This window comes from Ambystoma mexicanum, chromosome 5q, assembly GCF_040938575.1.
Source record: "Ambystoma mexicanum isolate Mex_15411 chromosome 5q, UKY_AmexF1_1, whole genome shotgun sequence".
NCBI lineage: Eukaryota > Metazoa > Chordata > Amphibia > Caudata > Ambystomatidae > Ambystoma > Ambystoma mexicanum.
Window position 1 is genome coordinate 221,161,065 of NC_090933.1, and position 21,058 is coordinate 221,182,122.

The window sequence follows — 21,058 nt, forward strand, 5'->3', positions numbered from 1 at the left end:
CCTCCCTCTATCTCCTCCTTTCCTTTTTTCTCCCCCAACGAAGTCACTAGACAAGTCTGATCTATGAAAGCCTCATCAAAACAGGTCCTTCCCTGTTCTTCGAAAACCATTAAGGATCACATTGACACCCTCGCTCCAGCCCTTGCCGATTTCTGCAACCTCTCCTTTGCCTTTGGATCTTTCCCTCCCCTCTGAAGCACTCCCTTGTGTATCCTCTTCTCACGAAACCCACAGCTGATCCTTCTTGTCCGGCTAACTATCGCCCAATTTCCATTACCCCTTTTTTGGGTAATCTCCTGGAAAAGCTGGCCATCTCTCATCTTAACTTTCATTCTGATACTGTTGGCTTACTCCAAGACCACCAATCTGGCTTCAGAGCTGCCAGAAGCATGGAACTGCTCTCCTGAACATCTGTGAAGACATGCTCTCCAACCTTGACTCTAACATTCCCTCTGTCCTCATCCTACTTGACCTCCCCTTTGCTTTGGACACGGTCAACCATACCAACCTGCTCAACCATCTCCGGGACAACCTGGGTATCACTGATCAGGCTCTGGCCTTTTCCTCTCTTCTCCCCTGCTGATCTGTTCGCTCTCTGGGCACCGTGCACCTGGCCACACTCTGACTTTCGGGCCCAGGTACCTGCTCACCCTGCCACCCCCCTGCACTGCCTAAGGGCCACCACTTGCACTGGGGTCTGTATATGTACCCATAGTGTCCCCCGCCCTCTTTTCATCGGCACTTATCATATATACCCTATCTGACTATCCTAGCACTTGCCACTTGCTGGCTGCACTACCATTGTTTATCGCCTTTATTCATTTATTTATTTATTTATCTTACTTATATTTATTCTGTTGTCTCGTCTGTTCCACACTTTCCACTTCTCCCCCCTTCCATGCACTTTCCCCTTTTTCCCTCTCCCATGCACTTGCACACTCTTAATTTCACTTTGCCTAGTACGATCGTTGTTTTAGTTTTTCTCCCCTGTTCCCATCCCTCTTGCCTGGTCGCGCTCTGAAACACTTGTCTATAAGCATTAAATAAATAAAATATCATATCATATCATCATATCATATCATATCAAGTCAAACTATCAGATGCACGTCCTCAAAGGTATTCTTCCTTTTCTCACTTTCCTCCAGAAGCTCACTGTCTCCAGAGCTCCTATCCTATCCAGGCTGGACTATTGCAACAGCCTCTTTCTAAATATTCCTGCCTCTAATCTTCAACCTTTACAACTTATCCACAACAGGACTGTGAGACTTGTCCTTGGCCTCAAGCCCAAGGATCATATCTCTCCAGCTCTGAAATCTCCTCACTGTCTTCCTGTGGCTGCAAGGATCAACTTCAAGACCCTGTGCATCATCCACAATGCTGGGCCCTGGCACCACTCTGCCTCCAACTTTATCTTCCTAAACATCATCCTTCTCGAGCTCTCTGCTCCTCCACCTCCACCTCTCTGAGGGTCAGACGCTTCTCCAAACAGAGAGTTGGGGGCAGATCTATCTCCTAGGCTCGGGCCTCCCTCTGGAACAGCCTCCCTGCCTCTATCAAACTTGTGCAGACCCGACTCCGGTTCCGTAAGCAACTCAAGACCTTCCTTTTCACTTCTGCTCCCCTGCTGATGCACCTGACTGCTCCGCACACTGGTCACGTGGTCACACTCTGAACTCAGGCCGAGGCTCCTGCATGTGCAGTTGCCCTTGCACTGCCTCGGGGCTCCCCAGCAATTAAGGACCTGCAGCTGCAACCCTACAGTCCCATATCTATGCACTCTATGCACTTATGAGCAACTCGCTGGCTGCACTTGTGAGTTAACTGCATTCCCCCTTCTCCTCCCCCTGGCACTTCTCCACTTCCCTCTTCCCCGCACTTGCGCGATCTGAATAACACAAGGCCTAATAAGATCGTTATTTTGCCCTCCCTTTGTTTCCTCCTCCTTGTCAGGCCTAGAAACACTTGTGTACAAGCGCGTTATAAATGCCACATCATATCATATCATATATGCAGGGTTGGTTGAACTAGGCCTACAATACAGTTGTACACTCTAGCCCTCTCTGTTCTCATGTGAATACATTCTGCTGCTGCTCATTGCATAGTCAAACGCCTTCTGCTGTGCCCCAACAGGTCTGTTATCACCTAAATGCCACCTCAATATTTTTGCACTCCGTTATTTTAACAGCATCTCAGTGATACTTGTGAAGTGCGTGGCACCTCAAAATGTTTTTGTGACAGTTCCACTGTGACGACTTCTAACTACAATAGCACCACAGATGGACCTAGTGCCGCACAGGAGACACCAACAGCAAACACGTCCAAGAAAGATCTGCAAGCGCTTTGTAGTGACCTGGTCTCCTAAGGTGGCACACCACGCTGGATCCACAGGTAAGTAATGAAGAGGAGTTTACTTACAGTTCAGAAGGTCACTTAAGGTGCATGAGGCAAGAAGGTATGACAAAGCATTCATCTATCAACATGTCAGACAGATCTCTCAGGAACTGCCATCCTTCAGAGAACTCATCCAGCACCCCACCAGCGTTCACCTCCAAGATTCCATCCATGCACCCAGGCACTCCAGCCGCCAGCATAGACACCATAGCAAGCAGACTACTACAGACTTGCTTGGCTTTCTCTGAGCATTATGCACATGCGTCTGCATGGGAGTAGAAAAGGAGTATACCATAATAATCCTAAAAAAATAAGGCATGCACAAAGCTGCCCATTAGTCAATAGATATGCATGCACATTGCACGTCCTCTTTGCCAAATTAATGCTGCAGTCATGTGACTTGAGAAGCTGCCTCCCCTCTTGGGCAGTGCTTTAAGTGGCGTAACAAATTGAAGGGGGTGGGCTCATGTGGGGACGTGGCTTGCATGATGGGCGTGGTCTAAGCCTTGATGGGCGTGGCCTAATGAAGACGGCGGATTTCAGAGGGGGCAGAGCTGGCAGTTGAAGGCAGACAGCGAAACCAGACGAGGGCGTGAGAAATAAAGCTGTTGCATTGTATGTTAAAGAAGAAGAGCTGAATGTCCTGTGCTGTCCCTGCAGCTTTTCTGTAAATGTGTTCACGTGGCAGGTACTGTGTGCTAGACTACCTCCTGGCAGGATGGCCCCCGACTGTATTCTGGCAGTTCCTTTGCGCAACTGGCTCTAATCTAGGAAAGGGATGTGCTCAGTGGTAGGAGACCGCTTTCAAGAGTAGACCACTGCCACCTGGCACGGCTGCTCTGTGTCCTGGCAGCTTCTGTCAGCCAGGCTCCTCTCTGGATGTATCCTGGCAGCTCCTGTGTGCCAGGCTCTCACCCTGGCAGGGATAAGAGTAAAGATCTGCCATGTGTGTGGATTGTTGCTGGATCCTTTGTGCCAGACTTGGTTCTGCCCACTGTAAGAGCTTGCGTTGGGAGAAACCCCTGCTCTGGGGGTGGTGAGGGGCTGCTCTTCTAAGTGTGTCCTGGCAGTGCCTGTGTGCCAGGCTCCTTCCTGGCAGGGATTGCAGGGTGGACCCCTGGCAGAGCTAGCCTTAGCTCACAGCAGTGGGTGCTTGGCACACCTCCCCTGGGTGCTGCTGGCAGGGCTCCCCTTGTTTGCACTTCCTGTGCCTCTCCAGCAGGATCCCCCCTGCAGCCTCCAGACCCTGCTCTGCATTCTCTGCACCCCCTCACCCTGCCACGGCTCTGCACTCCCTAAACGTACTCGGAAACGTCCAGTGGAGCCTGTCATCCTAGAGCTGAGATGCCCACATACGGCCCGCAGCGGGCTTGGCTCGCTTTCCCATCCAGGGAAGCCCATCTGCCGTGTCCGGCTGCCAGGCACGCTGCCTTCCAGTTTGTGGTTCTTCAGCTTAAAAGCTGCCTTGGGCTTGGTGGCTTAATCTGCTGATCACCAAGCCCGAGGCATCTTTGTCCATTATAGAAGCTGGGGTTTCCGTGATCTACTCTGCTCTATGTGAAGCAGAGCAGATTAGATCACTGGGCGCCCAGGTTTGCCTGGGACTACATCTCCCCTCCGTGACCTTTGCACAAGGTTTGTATGCCTCTGAGGGGTCACAAGAGAAAGTTACAGTGTGGGGCTGTGACTGACCTGCCTGCCTGACTGGACATGCCGGGTGCATGCCGGGTGCATTTCCTGTCGCGGCTGCGGCAGGATAATGTGTCCCGCCATGCCCTGGTTGGACCGGGTGGCCTCGGCAGGGCCCCAGATAAGCCCCAATTGTTGGAGACTGCTGGGACCTGGCCAGCCCAGTCCACTTGCAGCACTTATCGTGGGGGCTCTTAGTGTGCCATACAAATATACTCAATCAAGAGAAGGACCCATCGTTTGGCCTTCACACATGCACAGTGGCCTTTAAGGCTGATGCCAGCTGCGACAGGGAGCTGACGTTTCAATTGGGTATTTTTGTTGACAAGGGGGACTATTAGTGTCAGAGGCAAATGCAAGGTGGACGAGAGGCCCTTAGGCAGAGGTTGGCAATGGTCATAGCAGCATGCTGTGGCATAACCGAAATTGCCTGAGCGGGTCAGTGTTGCTGATTTAAGCGAGCTGCAAACAGCGTTGCTATTTCCTGACCTTTGGCTTATGCCCGCCATGCACTGTTGAAGGACAATGGCTGCTGTGATGTGTAGGACACCAGCCCCGGGAACAGGGACGTCATTTGGGGGTCGCCAGAGGTCGCAACTGCGACCTCTGAGGTCTCCCTTGCGACCTCTAGAAAAACATGGAAAAAAAAGATTTTTTTGAATTTTTTTTTTGGAATTTTTTTTGTTGTAATGCAAGCTCATGGGCTGTGGCCAGCACCATGTGGCACTGTACTTCTGGAGTGGCTGGCTTTCTTGTTAAAGCCCCTTAAAAAAAGAAGAAAAAGAAGAAAAGGAGTGACACAAGTCTAACACTTTCAGCACTGACCCTAAATAAGAAAGATTAGGAATACCAAATAAAGTGTCTTTCTGGAATTCTATACAATAACTGATACTCATTAAAGGTTTATTTCAGGCACACTTCAGGGGGTGAGTCACTGATTTAGTCTGTTCTTAAATGCCTCAAATCAGCCTTTCATCCTTCTGAGGTCGATACATGAGTACCAACACAGGTTGGGTGATATTGGGTGTATATTTTTTCTATATAAAGCGCTTAAGCGTAAGTGCTATATAACAACACATCATCATTTGGTCATGGTGCTTGCATTCACAGTAATTTGGTAATATGGACCTATACACACTGATCTTAACGATACATATGGCGATCCATTCCTGTATGAAATGTACATCACATTATAGTGATAGCGTAACCATATTTTTTGTAGTGTACAATGCTATGCGATAGCACTTCCTGTTTGGCCAACGGGTGAAAGGTCGCGTTCCATCGCATCCCGCGATATCACTTTGGGGTGGGATCAAATGACATCACGTCCTGTGATGTCACCAGGGTGTCAAGGGTCGTGTAATGTCACTTCCGCTACCCCAGGCATTTTGGTGAAATGACGTCCCTGCCCGGGAACAGGTAAGCAGCTGAGAGAGTAGCTCCAATCCTACTTTACGTAGGCCCTATACAGCACGTCAAGCGGGTCTGCAGTTCTTGTACTGTGCAGAGACGTTCCAGAAGATAAAATGTGTCTTTTCCCCATTGATTAGAAACATGCTGCTAGAGAGAAAACTCCTAGCACAGGGCAAATATCAAGGGTGCAGTAATTGGACCGCCCGCCCATCCGGTCCTTTCTTCTCGTTCATTCTGCCTCTAAAATATTGTTCTCATTAATTTATTTGCCGCAGTTTTTACGATTTTGCAGGGAAATATGATGTTATAACAGACATTAAAATTACAAATTGGCTGATTTGGTCTGCTGCTACATTATAAATACGGAGCACTGTTTGCTTGTCAAGCAACCTCGTAATTAGCCGCGGTCTACGTGCTATGGAGGCGCGAGATCATCAGATCAAGCTTTGCATTTCTTCCACAGCCGATTGTTAATGAAATCGCCTCCTAGGCCCTGGCACCGCCGAGGCCTGCAGCAGCCATGCAGAGTGTCGCTTTACACTTCCGGTCTTTCCAAACCAGCTTTTCCGCTGCTCCTTTTTTCCCTTTATAGCCATTACGTTGACTTCCGCTTATTTTCCGCTTTATCTTCATATACAATCCAGGCACCATTGGGCCTGATTTAAAACACGTTTTTCAATGTGATCTTCCCATGGGAAAACGCTTTTGTAAATCAGACCCCTTTTGTAGGCTTGGAATCTTGCCAAGAGACCGAGACCGTTTATATATCTTTATACCTTGGCAACAAGCTCCCATGGGTTTTCATTGAGCAATCTGTAGGACTCTGAATGGGTGGGCACTCGGCTAGCCTACTTCTGTACTGCGCCCAAGTGCCACCAAATGCCGCTGCCAGCTATTTACCACACAAGGCACCGCTAGCTGAAGTGTCACTTCTACCTCCATGTTCTACTTGCATGGGCACACTTCCTCCCCCTTGCTGGTGGCGGGACCCTTGAGGGTGCGGAATATGGCTTTGGCATGCAATAGGTACTGGTGCAGTCTGCATGGGAGAATGGTATAACCATTCAGAGGAGCACACACAGTGAAATTCATGTGCAAGGGAGGCTAAGCCAGCTTTTTACGCTTTCCATTAACCTTACGCCCCATTTTCAATCATGTGTAGGGCCTAAAATAAGGGCCGGAAAGCAACTTGTGCTTCTGCCGCATCTCTTCCTCTGGGAGAGGCGGAGGAGGTCTCTGGGACCTTGAAAGCTTCTGGAGCTACCATCTCAGCATGTTATTCTGTTAGTCCAATAAAAGGCTCCAAAACGTGGGTTTTGCTTGATTTTAAAACGGGACTAACACAGCGCCAATACCTTTCTTGAGAGATTCCAAAAAGGTCTTGGCCTCTGGAACAATACTCACAGAGCATTTTCAATGGGGTTGCACCATTATAAAACACCTCTCTGAATCGGGCCCAATATAACGTATCCCCTACTGTGCATTATACATTTATTACAAGTGACTGAGGAGTTTTCTGACATTACAGTTCTTTGAACAGGCACAAACTCCAACATATAACATGCCTAAAACACATGGAAGGCACACGATATCTGTAAAAAAGACCATACACAATATTGTTATTTCAAGTTAAATGTAGCTTAATACTGATCCTCTGTTTGGTCACAGAATGTGTCATATCCTTGTCATATCCTCAGAATATAGTAGGGTGTACTTTTACCATATACAGTATACTTTGTGGGTATGTTTTCTTTATAATAGCAAACCATAGAAAGCAAAAAATGATAAGGTGGATGGCGTCATACTCCAAAATCGAAATGCAATCGTAATGTTCAGATGAATCAGCAGTTTACATAATTCTCTGATCCAATCTTAGTGAGGGGCAGGGATCGGCCTCTGGTGGGGATAGGCTTTGGAGTCGCATAAGGTTTTCAAGTGGGTTGGGTCAGAGTGGAAATTAGTTCAGGGCCTCGAAGCAGGTTCGGTCTCATAGCAGGGATGGCCATCAAAGCAGAAATAGCCCCTCATGGAGATAAGGACATTGGGACAGGGATGGACTTTGAGTAAAAGAGGGGCCACATGATGGGTATGGGTGTCAAGGCAGTGATGGAGCTAGGGAGCAGATATTCCTTGGCGGACGAGGGGCAGGGATGTTCCTTGGTTGAGGTACTGGGTGGGACAGCTCCAGAGAGAACGATCATGGGTTGTCCAACTCCAAGCCTCGAGGTCCGGGATCCTGACGGGTTTTCAGGATATGCCTCAATATTCATGAGGAAAAATGTGCATACATTTAGAATCATTGAATGCAAATATATCTCATGAATATTAATGAGAAATATCCTGAAAACCCAACATGGATCCGGCCCTCGAGGCCTGGAGTTGAACAGCCCTGAAATTTTATAAGTTTAACTTTGGCTTGGAAGAGCAGTGAAACAGTGTGTTTATGTACAATGTGAAGATTTCAGAACTAACAGATTTAAGCAATAAATGCTGAGGTTTCCCTGGCCAGTAACGGCCCAGGGGCCGTGTTAAATGCACAAGCTTTACTTGGGCTTTTAATGAGCCCCCTGGTGGTGTTACTGGCTGCTAAAGTTCCCCCCTCAGGGCTTTATAGCTTTTAGTGCCCCCGCGCTATCAGCGTGGTGAGTGGTGTCCCAGGTTACTAACTGAGAGAGGCAGAGAAAGGCCAGCCAAAACATGGCAGAGGCAAAGAAACAGAGAATGGACTATGGCGCTGGATCAAGGAAGAGGGGCAGTGTGCAATGATGGCCTGGAGCACAGGAGGGCAACATTAGCGCCCCCAATGCAGAATAGGGCATGTTGTGGATTGGAGGAGGAATGGACCAACAGGAGCAAGCAGGAGCGGTAGTGAGATGTGCAGAGGAAGAAGGCGGCAGATGTGGGACATGCAGTGGGGAGCTAGCCAGTGCGAAGGACAGAATTCAGGGACTTCGGTATCTTAAATTCAGGTAATGCCGGGAAATCAGCCAATCAGAATGGATCCTTTGAATGATGCGGGCACTCATAAATTACAATAGGTTAGTTCTGATGTCCTAACCAGCTGATCATAATTTTCTTCTGAACTGTCAATTATGTGGGTATTATGTTATACTTGATGTTATATGAATATCTTCCCCAGGACATGGCCAAATCTGTGTGGCTTGTGCAGCAATGGTTGCAGAAATACTGCACATTTTACATTAGCCCACTACTTTTTTCAATAGCATAACTCTGCATTTACAAGTATTTTCATGCCGTACATTAAGGGTGTATTGGATACGCCGGAATGTCATGGAATACACATTCATAACCGAGCCGGTTTTGTACCTCTTGTATGCACACCTGACTGATAAGGAAAAAAAAAATGATTTATGCTGATCTCAAAAAACATGGTCTCAGCAGACAAATTCTGAAGCTTTGAGAGCTGCAGTTTCGGCTCTATTAATTTTACAGTGCTGTCTGGAATTATCCATCTGTTTAAAGGTTAACTGTCTTCACACTCTTGAAACGGGCAATTTTGATTTGGTTCTTGCATCACGCATTCCATTGGCTTTTTACAATTCAAAGTGCATAATCACACATAAAGCTGAAATTTCAGGCGGGAAAACAGCATGTTAGACTGACCTTTGCCCAGTGTTTTTACTGTAACATTGCTTTGGTTTCTTTGGTGCTGTATGTGGAAATATGAACAACTGCATTCCGGTTCTGTGGTCCAGAGAGAAGCGAGGTGCAGCCGCAAGACCTGGAGAGATGTCAGTACTTAGTGCTTTCTTTGTGAATTAGACCCATTTAGCTCAGTGCAAAGAGTACTTTTGAGGTGCAAAGTGACTTTGCTCCGCATAAATGCGCTGTGCACCGCCCTGTAAATAAGGCCTGGAGGAACTTGTTTCTTGGCAGTGCAAAGTCACTTTGCTGAACTCTGAACGTTCCATGAATTAGGCCCTTAGACTGTTAGGCTTAGACCGTCCGTTGTAAACAGCAAACCTAGGTTTCTGCTGCAGGGGAAATCAGGAAGGTGAAGACTTATCCTTTGGTTAGTTCTGGGAGGGTCATGGGGCGCAAGTTATTCAAATCAGAGAAGTGGCATGTTGGATATTCTCATTCGAACACGGAAGCCAGCAAATCTATTGACAAAGTGACAAGCGTCTGCATCAGCAAGGCACTGCAAAAATGCCTTACCCCATCAAGGATGTTAACCAGTAGCAAGGAGGTAAGTGGCATGCATGTGCCTCACAACGAATTGGGTATGCTCATATGCACATCTGTCCGCGGCCAGTCTTAAGTGTCACCACCAGAACTATGCCATGTCGTCGGCACCTTGAATGCATATTCAAGTCATTCCAGGATCCAATTTTCGATGCTGTCATGGATCCACAGGGCAATGCCGATACAGATTGACCTCAGGATTTGTAGTGACTGATAAAAGAAGAGATGTATCTGTTTTGGAGCCCACCTTAAAAATTCAATATGGTTGCCACAGCAGCAGAAACAGGGTCTGGGTTTATTTCTGTACAGCTGTAGAGAATTTGACAGAGAGATCAGCAGAGTATCCCAGTCTTTAAAATGTGGTCGCTGAGCACAGCATTCCAGGTTTTGTATATTTTTTTAATGCAAACAGAAACCCACATAAAAGAGTAAAAAACATATCGATTAACAATAAGCCCCCTAATGGTACTTCCTACTACGTTGTGGTGCATGGCTGACCAGCATCACACTGCACCTGTACAATACCACTTGGACGAACTGCTTGACCCAGTCTCCACCTCCCGTGCATTACTCCATTATACGCAAAGAGCCACAATCTGGTGATCAGCACCCAAATGACCCTTCTTTCCTTTTCTCAAAGTAAGAGTGCGTTGCCCTCATGTTCGTCATTTCACGTATCACTGGGTGAGCAAATGTTGTGAGCTCAGACTAACATCAAAGCTTTTTGGGTTATTGTTACAGGCTCGTTGTGCTGTTGAATACCCCAGTCATGCACATCAGGAAGGGGAGCTCCCGGGTATCAGCACCAATTTGGTACAGGCTGATCCTGCTCCCCACAATACCATGCACCCCAACACCTCAGGCACTCGTACAGAAATAATACACAGGAACCAGAAGTAGAGAGAAATGGGCTGTAATGCAAAACACACAAGTGCATGGGAGGGCTGCTTACTGCTCTACCCCATAGGCCTGACTCACCCTTATCGATAGAGTGGCTAAATCCATTCTTCACCCATAAAACATCATGTATAATGCACGTATTCCATTTCCGAGAAAATGGGGAAACAGTATCCTGCAGTTGTAAAAATGCACTGTCATATCTGCGAGACAGTCTCTGGCAGCCTCTGGCCTTGGGATGTGAGCCAGCAGTGTCATCAGCTGTGTACTTCTCAGGAGGGACTTGGCCTGGCCTGGGCAGCATGCGTTATCACACATTCCACAGCGCAACAATGTACTGTACCCAGTGCTTTAAGTGGGGTAAGAAATTGAGGGGGGGCCCTCGTTTGGGGGCGTGGTTTTCATTGTGGGCGTGGCCTAAAAGTGTACAAATCATAGTAAGGTGCGCAAACAAATATATAAATGTATGTGAGCATTTATATGTTTGTATGCGTACTACTATGGTGTGTGTACTTTTCAAGCCATATTTTATAAACATAGCAATGTTACATATTTCTATGTTTATAAAAGGTGGCTTGAAAAGTGCACAAACCATAGTAAGTTACGCACCTTACTATGGTTTGTGTACTTTTCAAGCCACCTTTTATAAACATAGATATTTGTAAAATGTTTCTATGTTTCTAAAAGATGGCTTGACACGTAAACAATTCAAGGCATCTTTTATAAAGCGTTGATGACGGACAAAACAAACCGCAAGGTGGCTTTGTCCGTCGACAAAGCTTTATAAAAGATGCCTTGAATTGTGCACGTTTCAAGCCGTCTTTTATAAACATAGAAATATTTCTACCTTTATAAAAGATGGCTTGAAACGTACACAGTTCAAGGCATCTTTTATAAAGCTTTGCCGACGGAGAAAGGCACCTCGGGCTCTGTGATCTATCTGCTCAGAGCACATAGATCACTGAGCCCGAGGCGTCTTTCACCCTCTGTGAACCCGCGGGCTTTGTGATTTAATCTGCATATTAGATCACGGAGCCCGTGGGGGTCAGTGACCTGGGAGGGAAAACAAAGGGACAGTAACTTCCTCTGATGACCCTGATGAGGGGTCATCAGAGGGAGTTACACTAACTGACAGAAGTGCTGCCAGCCTCAGCGTTGCTCTGGCTGGCTGGCACTTCTGTCAGCTTGGCTGACATAATGACAGGCGCATCTCCCTTCGCGGCTGCGGCCGCGGCGGGATAATGCATCCCGCCAATGTTGTGTGGGACGGGGGGCCCCGGCTGGGCCCCGGCTCAGCCCCACTTTCTGGAGACTGCCGGGGCCCGGCCCCGGCAGGCCTCGGCCCACTTAAAGCACTGACTGTACCACTGCAGCCATCTGAGGGACTGTTTCTGTATTATTCCTAGAGTCCCTGAAGACTCCACAGTCCCCTAGTAAAGCATGCCACAGGTACAGTGAAAAGCACTTTTTGTAACCTACCGGTTGTATTGTTGTATACCCCAGTGATGCACGTCAGGAAGGGAAGCTCCCGGGTATCGGCTCTTTTTCCACATTGATATATTGCATCAATTATTCATCCTCCCCTTGCCGGTCTGCTAGGAGACGCTACCATTTCTGTTGACCCTCCTTCTTGCCCGTCTGTAGGATAATCTTCATCACTTCAAGCTGTGGACCATCCGCCGCTCCTTATCTTCTATGGATGCCATTGGCTGTGGCTGTAGGTCATTGTCAGGTGTCGTGGGCCACTATCGCTCAGCTGGAGTTATCTTCTTTCTTCTCAGAGTCAATACCACTGATTGTAATTCACCATACTGTGCTCCCCCCAAGCACTATCGAGTCATGCTGCCAGCGACCACCTTCTTTATACGTAGGCCTGTCAATGTCCTTCTCTGGTGCATCTGCCCTGTTGTGTTTTGACAATCTCTGACATGCATTCATGTAGTCCACCTGACACTACACCTTCCACTGGTATTTTGTTCACTGCCCCATATAAGTTGCACACTACACAGCCACCCATCCTCCCGAAATACAGTTTATTTCTTGTCCTTCTGTCCAAGTATGTCTCCCCCAATGCTGGCAGGACCTCATTTCTGTGTGTCAGAATATGGGTGGTACTCTTAGTAGCGGCCATAGCCACAGCCATTGGGGCCATCTGTACCCTGCTTCTTTCCCCTTGCAGGCACTGATTTTACAAATCTGCCATCGCACCACTTTTTTCCAGAAAGTCCTCCTGCCCCTCTGTGGCATACCATTGCTTCCTCCAGTACCCAGCCAGGCGTGTCTCCACCCTCTTCCACCCCAATTGGCACAGGCGCTGGTGCTAACAACTCAGAATCCACTCCTTGCACTCCTGCACCGGCATTGCTTTTCTCACTGTCAGCCACGCGTCATCAGCTGCATTCAGAATGAAGGACCATCCCTGGGCAGACCTTAACTTTTCCACTACATTCACCTTTCCTTCCACCACCCTCATTATGTCATCTGGCAACAGCCGCCATATTGTGGCCCTCATGAATGTTTAAGCAAGCGTGACTGTAAAATCTGAGGATCTCAGAGCCCTCCCTATCTTCATCACCTTTGTGATATCTTGGTGGTCATATTATAACTGTAACTGTATTCTGTAACTGGTATAGCTTCTACCGCACGTTAACTCAGGCTTCCGACCTCACACTCCTACCCTGTGCTCTTTACAGAATCGGCCCTACACCATATGCCTAAGAATACTCTGATCAGATAAAAGTCCTTTAGTTGCCCTTGCAACTTTGAAGACTCTAGAGTACCCTAGTGAAGCACCCAACAGATAAGACTCTTTTCACGTACCTGTGGTATTGTTGTATACACCAGTCATGCACATCAGGAATGGGAGCTCCCGGATAGATTCAGCACCAATGTGTTACAGGAGCGTCCTGCTCCCCATGATACTATGCGCCCCAACACCGCAGGCACTCAGATACAAATAATACACCAGTGACCAGAAGTATAGAGAAATGGGCTGTAATGTAAAACACACCAGTGTATATGGGAGGACTGCTTACTGCTCTTCCCTCTCAGGCCTGACTCATCCTTACATACAAACGGAGTGGCTAAATCCATTCTTCACCCATAAAACAACACATATAGTGCAGGTATTCTGTGAGGCAGCCTCTGGCAGCCTCTGGCCTTGAGGGTTTGAGCCACGAGTGTCGACAGCTGTGTACTTCTCAGGAAGTGCCAGAACTGACTGGGCAGCCTGAGGTTTCATGCATTCCCCAGCTGAGCTCTTCTCTGCAACCTCGCTTTTCATGGGTCTTCAGCTGTAGGCCACTCTCATTGCATCCAATGTGCCTCAAAGCAAGCAAAAGAAAATGCAGTATCAGAGTTGGTAACAGTTGTCTGGTTTCTGACAGCCAATCATGTTCACTCATGGCTCTTTCGCACCAAGATACTAATCTATTCTGTGGTATTGCTCTGCCCAATACAGCTGCACAGTTAGTGCTTTTTATTAGCATTTAAAGTCAACTTGCTTTGAAAAAGATTCACAGTATCCCATTTGAATGCCATGGAAATGTGTATTTGCAACGCAAAAGTGTATATTCTAGGGTAAACTGAGAGCACCAGTCCTAATAGAGTCATACCAAACTATTTTTCTTTGGTCATATTTTTTGGTCCTCATGCCTTAGGACCTACATAGATTGGTAGCCCCAGGTTAAAACTTCACCAAGCAATATAAGTGAAATACAACTGAAGAGTTAACTTACAGAATCTGCACGTAGTGCCCTCCTTCTACTCCTTTGTGTCTTCCAACAACAATACCTGCAGAAGAATGAGGCAATGAAAGTGGCAATAATTCTTTCAATAGGTATGGCCCATATTTAAAAGTCTGCTAATTTGAATATTGAGGTCCCCTGGCATAATATGTTCTTTGAAGTGAAGAGAGCAATTGTTCAATGGGCTACCTTGAAGGGATTCTTCCTATTTTCAACTTTTACTCCTAATGCATTTAGTTTTTGTTTCACATCCTCAATCTTCGGTATGTAGGATAGTAACTCTAGAAAAGTATTACAAAATGATATGTTATGTTATGTTGATTTATACCGTGCACCGATACCACCAAAGGGCAGTATCCAGGTGAACCATGTGGAAACGAGTCGAAAGCAACTTCATATCTCAAATGTATCTGCATGTTCAGTTCTGTGGACCAATAGCTGTTATATTTTTTGTTTGTGTGGCCAACACAAAGTTGACATCATATATTAATTTTGCAATTACAGCTGCCATTGGCACAGTCTGGTTCCATTCATCACTAAGCCTTTGGCCTCATTCTCCTAGCAACTTTGCTCCCTTACAGTCAACACCCAGCCAGGCATAATTGTATCCAATACTTTGACGTTGTGGCAGTTCTTTTGGCCACATAGTCCATTTGTTTTGCATTTTGATCCACACTTACTTCTTCATTTATGAAAAACTCACAACCTATTGGCTGGGTCTTTTGGGGACTTGGATCTCCAAGAGATTGCAGTGCACCACCCAGGCCCAAGCCCATCTGTACCCTGCCCATAAGAAAGGTATTGTTCTAGATATTAGGGTCCACATACATTTCAGATGCTCATGTACATCGACAGAGCATTGTACCATCTCATTGTCATACTGCCAGCTGGAAAACGTTCACAGCCACAGCATTGCTGGCACTCCTGACGCTTCAGTCAGCTCTTATGAGAAGAACTAATGGGAGATGTCAGCTCAGATAATTTCCCGCTGATTGTTCAAGTAGTCTTAGATTTCACCACATGCAATGTACCACTCAAGCTTTCAACCTGCAGAATTGATGCTAGATAAGAGATGTATTAGTACATTCTGTATAATGCTACTTACATTTCTGATTACTTAGTGCCTTCCCATGTTTACATCTGTAATTAAAAGATGTGCTCCTGTTATCAACCCTGTCACCTTCTGTAGTTTTCACAACCTTTCTTCATGCACCAGCCACAAAATACTGTCACCAGTGACACGCCATGCCGAAAGTATTGCAGCTCCTCTAGAACCATTTTTCAGATGAGACACCACTTGAAAGTTCAATATTGAGCTGAAGAAGCACATTGAGCCTAATGTTGCATTAACTACTGTCCATATTTCTGGGCGCATTCCATTACCCATTGCTTTGTAATAGTGTTTCTGACTTTTGAGGACAATAGATGTCTGACAATGTTCACACTTAGGGGAGGCAATAGAGCCCACATTGGACCAGATTTCAAACAACTTCCAACAGAGTTAGTTTATCTATGCAAACGATTTCCCCATCATTAAGCAAAGTGTCTCCACTGTTAGTTCATTGCGCACTGAGCGTGTAACCAGACAACATCTTTCATTCTGGTCAGACCATTCATTTTGTGGTATACAGAACCCTGGGGCTATTGCAATCTCTGATTGCTAACTTATTTGCATGCGATGGAACAACTAAACCTAGAAGAACACTCCCATATCATCTTTTCCACTTTCACTGAACTATTTGTCATCCATTAGATTGCTCTCTTGTGCAGCTTCCTTGTTCTAGAATATAGAGATTGTGTGACAGAATCACAGTTCAAGCAGCATATCTAGTACCCTATCCACCTTAGAGAAGGGCTGACAGGACCAGCCCTGAACTAGTCCCAACAGAACCGGGTATTCAGGACTACATCTCCCAAGATTCTGTAGAGGTGGAGCCAAGTACCCCCACCGAAAGCTATGCCCTCATGTTGCCTATATGTTCAGACTTCAGAGCCAGCAATTGCTACACGTGCAGTACCAGTGAGGATGCCTATACTGCAGAGAATCCTGGAAACAAGGTATCCATTGAGAAAACCCTTTATGCTTTCATGAAGAAGTAATGGCCTTTTGGCAAAGTCCCAGAAGAAGTGTGAAAATGAGTGAAAGAGAAGACTGCTGACGTCATGCAAAACAGAGCTGATGCACCCAGAAAAGATGCATGAGGTAAAAGAACATAAACGTTCCATGAGATCTGAAGAGGAGGTGGTAAAGATGAGCAACATTTCAGGCTAGAGATGAAGTTGCTCATGCTATAGAAACGCTGAAGAAAATGCAAATCAGTTTACACTTGTACAGATGCAGTAACGCAAGTAGACAAAGTGATCTTAGGGCTGGCTATGTAGTGAATAGTTTGTGGCAATGCACCAATGTAAATACATAGGAATGTGTAAAACCTGGATATTCTACGATGCACTTTAGCTGGCCTGAAATCCAGTGATTGGAAATGGTTTTCAGTGTGGCGCAGTTGGAAAATTACTGATGGCGGAGGGGAAATTCAAGAAAGGCTTGGCTGGCCCAGCACCAAGATGACGCGGCCACCGTGAGCCTGGTTGTCCATTCAGTAGTTACATGAACGTGAGAAAGAAACAAACTTCTATAGAATTAAATACAGAAAATAGCTCAGATATGCGGTCTCCAGTCACATGGTAAGATCAAAATAGACATTGGGTCGAGCTACAAAAAAAAACAAGAAGATACTCCCTTTTATTCTCAGGCACAGAGAACTTCTGCAAGACCAAGTGCAAAAGTCTTAATTGACTAGCAGACTGCAAGAGTGATGATAGATGGTGCACTAATTGGGAGGGGAGGCATGATCACGCCAACCCTCCCGGCACCTGGTATGGTAGCCTGCATGCTGCCAGCATGTGGAATATTCCAGGAGGGTACAAGGGTGCCAAACCAATGGTAGAGGACCATGTATCAAAGAGCCCTATAGTTTGTGTAACCAATAGAGTGTCGAGTATTAGAGTGACACGGAAGATGACTTGCCCTTGGGAGTGGCTTAGTTGCCCACCTGACAGTAGAGACCCAATCACTTGCCCCATCTGTATGTAACATTTATCTAGATGTTCCCTGTAAACCTATCAAAGCCCCAAGTAGGTTTTGTAGTTTTCCACGTAGTGTGAATTCACTTGTGAAGAGTTTTGACTATAAGAGATGTGTTTTTTATAATATGCGCTGAGAGAAATCGAGCAAACGTCCGTTGATGTCTGTTGTAACTCCCTGTTTTAGATAATTGCAAATAAAACAGACTAAGTTTTGCCGAATTCTTGATTTGGTTTGATTATTGATGTTTGAGTAAATTCTGCATCCCCATCTATCGCTAAGTAATGCTACCTCGTCTTAAAGGGCCCTAGGTCTATGGGTTCAATGCATTAGGTTTAGCGATCTAAAAGTGGATTCCAGAGTGTCTTTCAGGTATTCAGGGAAAAAAATGCCATGGGGCAGCAATAGCACATCCAGACCCCTTAGTCAACAGGTGAAGTTCCTCGAAGGGAAAAACAAACATATGCAAGACCCCAGCTGTGGTGATTGTACAGGAGAACAGTTTTCTCCGTCCTCTGCAGCTGCAGAATTTGAAGCGAGAAATAGTTCCTTCTACCTCCCTAAAGGAAAAACGATTTTTACACAGGTGGGAACATTTTGGCTGTCCACTGTGAGGGCTTTTTTTTACATCAGAAACACACAAAGCTAACTTCTGTACAGTGGGACATCCAGGAAGGAAGGCAGGAGGAGAGCAACTAACAACAGTAGCTCGCGTACTTGGAATCCAATTGAAAGAAATACAAGCTGGTTGAAAGCCTTTTAAGGACTTCCTTCCCCTGGCTTGGAATAGGAAGGTTATTATCCAATCAACTTAGTTTGCCTCATCTAATAGGGCAATGGCGAGGGCTTTATAACAAAGGCCAAGAAACACAGATGGAACCTTTCAGGTTTTGGGCTGAGGAGAGGAGTTTGCTGAGGAAGCTGGAGAGCACCAGAGCAGGTGAGAGGATTCCCATAAACCCAGAAGAAGGGTGTGCTCCAGTGACGGTGAGAAGAACAGCTTGAATCCCAAAAGTGTCATCTGCTCCACTGAGGGGAGAGAAGTCACCTTAACCTCAGAAGAGTGGCATGCTTTAGTGAGCTGGAGAAGAGCCCCCTGAGCCCCAGAAGAGAGGTATGCCCCTGGGACCTCAGAAGATGAGTTGGGCTCCATTGGGAAAAAGAGAGTCCACTGAGCCTGAAAGAGAAGAGAGAGAGAGAGAGAGAGTGTGAGAGAGAGAGAGAGAGAGAGAGAGAGAGTGTGAGAGAGAGAGCATGGCACTGTATCCCTAGTTGTGGACTAGTGAGCAGTGTACTATATCCAGGGGTGAACACTAGTGGGGAAGGGACTCTATCCCTGAGTGTGGAAAGGTGAACAGGGCACCATATCCCTGAGTAAAAGACAGATATGTGAGCCTCTGTGAAGGGTAGGGCTTTTTGGGACATTTGACAATGGGAGTAAGGCCCAAATACAGAGATAGGCAGAGAGGTCCCATAGAAGGTATACCGACTGAATTGAGGAGGCCTTTATGGCTGGAGCTTTCTGAATTCCTTTTTGTTTGCTGTCATATCTTTATAATGCTGAGTTCAAGGACTATGTTTCCCAAGAGTCTTTGTTACAGCAATCCAGAACCAATTTCCATGCAAAACACTTATTTTTTACTTTTGTTTAATAAAACCTGTTAAGCTTATTCTGGTGTCAGTATTTATGTGTTCAGTCAGCCATGCAACATTTGGTATGATCTCTGGGATCACAGAACCTGATAAAAAGTTCAATCCATGTCCCCAAAATGTTTTCATTTAAGACTTGAGAGCAGGTTAGAGCCACATACATTTAATATGACTCCCACTGAAATTTTAAATTGGGGGTTCCCAGATCCCAGCCCCACATAGGCCTTGAGAATACTACGTTAGGAGAGAAATCTAGAATTCCTGGATTCAATTTTCACCTTCTGACCCTCAAGCCCACATCCAAAAGCATAGCTCACTCTGGAAGAAATGTGATGACATATGCAGTGCTTGTGGATACTGGATACCAGGGAGGGAAAATGTTCTAGTAGAACTGACCTGAATGTAAAGCTGCCTTCCAACTGCTATGGAGACCTCATGCTTCCAAATGCCGCCAGTCTTGACAAAGGTTTAAGCTACCAACTGAATTGCTGTCTACAAACCATCTAAGCAACTTAACTGTTCTCATTGTACAATTATCCTCAATCCAACAGAAGATTAAGAAGGGAGATATTATCGTCCATATCCACTATGCCAGAGTCTGTTATACAAGGCCCTCCCAAGAAAGGAAGGATAAGCAGAGAAGAACTGTGAGGAGAAAACATTTGTTTTCAGAATGCCTTCACATTAGAAGAGAGCCAGTGTGGTCCCTATGCCCAGCTGATGGCAAAGAAAGGTGAAGATTCCAGGCAACTTGCCAGTGAAACGATCATAGAAAATCCAGGGTACCCCAAGAATAGAGGAAGTCATCTACCCAGTGTGCCAGGCCAACAGTTTCCAGGTGTTGGAAGAGTATGTCATACAATCCCTGCACTTGGGGAAGAAGCAGCTGAACTGGGCCGCCCATAGCAGGCAACCGTTCTTATGACATAAAAGGAAGAAGAACCACCTAATAGAGAAAACATCAAGCCGCCATCAAAAGAGACGTCTGAATGCAGTTTGTCAGTTACCAGTTCAGAGGATCATCCTCTTCTGCCCCTGGAAATGCTGGACAGCATGATTCACAAAGAGAGAACAGCAATTTATGACACTAATTACCTACCCTATGAATTTCCTGTTCTGATGATACAGACCAGGTTTGGATGTAAAGAAGATGCAGAGAAGTGGTCCACTAATGGGGAAACTGATTTGGAGAATACAAGGATCCTAGCCCAGAATACCTGACGGAAATCCTTGAACAAGCAGGGAAGCTTGCTCTACATCATCTATGGCATATCTTTTCCTATTATTCAGACTCATGTACATCAAAAGTAGAAGAGAGCCCCTTGGATGGTAGGGATCTATAAAGACCATCAGGGATGTCAGGAAAGTGGAAGCAACAACCCTGGCATAATGATACCAGACTCAAAGAAAAAACACACAAAAATGAAGGGAGCCAATAAGAAAACTTCCAGGTATTTACATGGGGCCTCGGACAAGACTCAAAGAAGATTTCAGGCAATAGTGAACATAAAGGGCCAGAACATTCTCACCAATTTCAAATCGGAAAACCAAGAGAATCCTGCTCACGGAAAAATCCTAACTCTGGACACTAGGTTGGGGACAGCCACATTACTGACTGTCCGCATTCATTGGTTGTAAGGAATATTATTACACAGCCAAGGTGTTAGTGGGGAAGGTAAAAAGATCATGGGAATGGGATGCTAGAGTGATCCCATACTTACCATAAGACCTGCTCTTGAGAACCAACTTCCATGAATTCAACCAGTGGCTTGTTAATTCTTGCCAGAAGAAGTCTTAGAACAGGAGAGACCCTGACTAAAAACAATGCCAGGCTATATGGGAAAATCTCCCATGCAGATAGAATAGGCATTTAATTAACCTACTGGGAAACCAAGGAAAGGTTGCCCCCAAATATTTAATAAAATACAGTGGAAATCCTCTATAGTAGGAAAAAGAAGAGGACTCCAGAGAGAAATTGTAG